Raw genomic sequence first — 4,142 nt, forward strand, 5'->3', positions numbered from 1 at the left:
AACTATAAACTAATACATTACAAGTAACAAGTTCCGGCTACCAGTTTGAGCCCTCTTCACTTTGGATGAGAATATTAATCTAATTAAAGAGAAATCCTATACTCGATCAAAGCGTATATTAATGTTTAAACATTTGTGTGTGAAGTTACATACATATCTATAATTCCGTAAAACGCGCGCCGAAATCTTTATCGGGTCTTGAAACGCAATTATGAGCAAAATCAGAGCAAAATCAATATCACTTATTGAATTAATAAGCAATTTAATAATTTTTGATGCTAATAAGTATTTTTATAAGAATATTAATAATTTGATATTAATAAAGATTTTAATTCTGCGAATAATGTATTGCGAAAAATCTTTCGAAATCTATTATCTATGATTTATATTTATAGACGGTCTTCTTATAAATAAATAAATGCTACGGTGAACCATTTCAAGAGATTCCCAAACAAATATTTTAAATCGGTAAACATCGAGAAAACACAGATGAGTTTTTTGAGAATTTTCCGAAAAAGATTGATAAATTCTCATTATTGTCCATTTAATGCCATCAAGGAAACTGTCGAGATTCATCGATCAATCATTAACGTTTCCAGTGATGTTTTTAATTTCTACTTTTGTCTTTACAGTGGGTGTATCGGAACGGGACGTTCGTATACGGGTTTATCTACGATCTTTGGTGGTGAAGAGGCACGATTCGACGGTGCTTTCGAGGAACTCATTGACGTGACTGCCGTGATACGAGGACGTGGCTCGCACAACGCGGGAAACCTAAATACTTCGCGGACATGTCCGCGCCGATGGCGACAAAAGGCCGTTACACGACCGTGCCGATGTGAGAATGTATAAATGTGTGTTTAAGTAATGCGACGAGGGATCGTTTGAACCGCTTGTCGTAACGATCACGTGACGAAAAACAAGGACTTTGCATCACATTAATCATAATCAATTTTTTAAAAAACTTCTTAAAAGCGAAATATGCATTGTATCAATTTTTTTCATGCTGTGTATTTCTATGAAAAATTTTTCAATCGGTAGTTATTTGCTTATCTTTAAAAAAAAAAATCGAAACGTTCAAAATAAAGAAGACATCAATCCAATTTCTGATTGTTCACTAAATAATTGCGTTGTTTATCGATGCTGACTCTCATTAGCCTATTATAGTTATTTTTTTGTTACTGTTTTAAAATTCGAGAGTCCTACTATAATTATTGTTATTGAGATGTGTAAATATACTAAAAATATAATATACTTTAAGTTGTATATTTAATTTAATATATAATTTATATATAATAAAAGAAATTAAAATTCATGTAGCATATATAGTTATAATTATAAATATAATTTAATATAATTATGTAAACAAATATAATATTTATTAGACATGATGATAAACAAATATTTTAATAAGTCAATCAAAATTTTGGAAAAAAGAGGAAAAAAAATGAAGAGATCTAATTAAATTCTAATTAAAAGTTTAACCGAAAAATTTGGTACTGAGGTCGAGTTGTTAGCCCCAAGTTATTCTCCGAGGCATAATGAAAATAAGTTGGAGTATCCGCGGTACAAGTTTAACGAAGTAATCGTGCAAGATGGCGAATGGCAAGGACGAAGCGGCAGTCTTTGCCTCTGGCTTTACGACGAGTATCGGCCGGTCCAGCGGTTTATTTTCAAGCGAGATCTTCAATAAACATCGAAAAAATAGATCCACTTTAGCGCGAGGATCCCGGCCGTGTTTTATATACCGTCGTCGAAATCGATCGGAAATGTGAAGCGGATCCAGAAATTTGTCAAGGGAGGGGCCGCAAGTAAAATTTCTTTAAATATGAAAAGACAGAATATTAAATTATTATTTAAATGATTACATCGAAAAAGTATTTTTTTTTAATATAGTATAATCTATATAAAACGTTTTAATTAAAATTTAAAATCATATCGAAATATGAAAAAAGGGAATAATATAATAGAATCTGTTTTATATCTATAGAAGTTTCTTAAATTAAAAAATATTTTTGAAATATTAAAATTGTGATTAAACACTTTAGAAATATTAAAAGTATATATAACATTTTCTTATAGATATTTAAAAAAAAAAAAGAGACTCGAAGAGGGGATTATGGCTCCCCTTGGATCCACCAGTTATTGTTTTTTCATCAGAAATTGATCGTTTTGTTTACGTTGAGTGCAAATAGCGAGTTTAGCACGCGATGTATCATCTCGTGAGCGTGTCGTCGCACCTGTTTTCAACCGCCACGCGTTGATATCCCGCGCGCGTGGGCTTGGATGTGACGTTTCTTTGAAGATTTCAGTATTAATACAATATTTTTAGTATTCTGATTAAATAGATTATACTGTTTATCCGAAATTCGAACTAATCATCAAGTACTGTTTATAGCATTTAAATAACAAAATATATAAGTCTTACATTTCCCTTTTAATTGATTTGAATATTTGATTTTCTGTTACATTTTAAATGTGTCATATAAGTCATATTTTACATTAAATAATATGCTGTATAAATTCATATAATTCATGTAAATGACATAATATTTTATTATATCGGATATCGTTCGGGGACGCATCTCTGACCCGCGTGCAGTATCGCGAATCACGCGTTTTATTTACGATCGTTACGCGTTTCAGCTTTTATACAATATTATATAATTATACGATTTGCAATAAAATATTATGTCATTTAACATATGAATTTATACAACATATTATTTAATGTAAAATATGACTTATATGACACATTTACAGTGTAAGAGAAAATCAAATATTCAAATCAATGAAAAGGAAAATGTAAGACTTATATATTTTGTTAATTAAATGCTATAAACAATACTTGACGATTAGTTAGAACTTTGGATATAAACAGTATAATCTATTTAATCAGAATACTAAAAGTATTGTATTAATACTGAAATCTTCAAAGAATACGACAAAAATAAAAAAAAAACTTACAACGAAAAATTTTATCGTTCCTCGGTAACGCAAGTTCGTATCGAGTACTCCAATTTTCTTTTTTTTTACCATAGGGTTGGAAGATAAAATTTTAGATTTTATATGTATGAAATGTCGGATATATCGTATATATATACGCGACACATTTTTCCTCGCGACAGTACCCGCGATTTGTCGCACCGATCAAATTAGATCAACATCATCGTCGCGCGTTAGCTAGCACGGCTACATACTCACGCTGCCTTCGGTGGTGTCGTATTTGTCATGATGTAATCCGAGGCGACGTAGCCGACGAAGAGGAAGAGAAGGTAAAGGAGAATAAGAAGGGGAAGGACGCGTCGTTGCAGCCCCAAAAAATGACAATATCTCGCGTATCGTCACTGCATCGCGCGTGGACCACCGGAGATGGTCACTCTGTGTCAATAACCGACGTTTGTTGGCGAACCACCCGATTTTCCGACCGGAAGCAACGAGGGAGAGGAGAGAAGGAAAGGAACCGAAATAATGGAAACGATGGAAACGCGTGAGCGTCGCGACGCCGTCGCGCTGTCACTTCTCGATAAATAACGACGACGAAGGCGAGACGATATCGCCAGGGGTAAAACGGAGCATCGGAGTTTCTCACCGCGATACATCGAACGCACGCAATACACAGGAAAACGTGCGTACCATCGCGCGGTCGCGACGCGACTAGTTATACAGACTGATTTCCGCCCACGACCTAATCGCGGCGAGTCGGACGGACGGACGGACGGACGGGAGAGAAAGAGAGGGAGCGTTTCGCTCGTGAGTGATGGAAAGAGATGAAGCAGGAGGGAAAAAGAGAGGCAGAGGAAGGTGAAGAGAAGGATATCGAGAGATGCAGGGACGTTTTATTGCCTAGGCCCGCGATCTAGGGCCCCTCTGTGATTTATTAGACGACCGAGAGAACTTCGCCTTCGCTTGCTCTCTTTCTTTCTCACTCTTTCTCTTTACAGTTGCAAGAATTGTTACGTAGTTGAGAGAAAATTTTTTGGGATAAATGTAGTTTTAATAAGCGTCGCAATGAATACTTGAATTATAAATAAAAATTCCTTTTGTTACTTATAAATTTTATTAAGATAAATTATTACACGTACTTCAAATTCATTTTATTGTTTATCAATACGTATAATAAAAGTATATATATATATATA

The 4,142-nt window shown here is 34.2% G+C and overlaps 1 protein-coding gene across 1 annotated transcript in view; it reads right to left on the reverse strand.

Moving 5' to 3' along the window:
- LOC108747875 (tumor necrosis factor receptor superfamily member wengen) overlaps positions 1-3,645 on the reverse strand; it is a 25,649-nt gene extending 22,004 nt beyond the window's left edge. The window contains exon 1 of the mRNA XM_018485765.1: positions 3,205-3,645. The gene's annotated coding sequence lies outside the window, so the exon portion shown is untranslated. The remainder of the gene's footprint in view (positions 1-3,204) is intronic.
- Between the last annotated feature and the right edge of the window lie 497 nt (positions 3,646-4,142).

This window comes from Trachymyrmex septentrionalis, unplaced genomic scaffold (genome assembly GCF_001594115.1).
Source record: "Trachymyrmex septentrionalis isolate Tsep2-gDNA-1 unplaced genomic scaffold, Tsep1.0 scaffold20, whole genome shotgun sequence".
NCBI lineage: Eukaryota > Metazoa > Arthropoda > Insecta > Hymenoptera > Formicidae > Trachymyrmex > Trachymyrmex septentrionalis.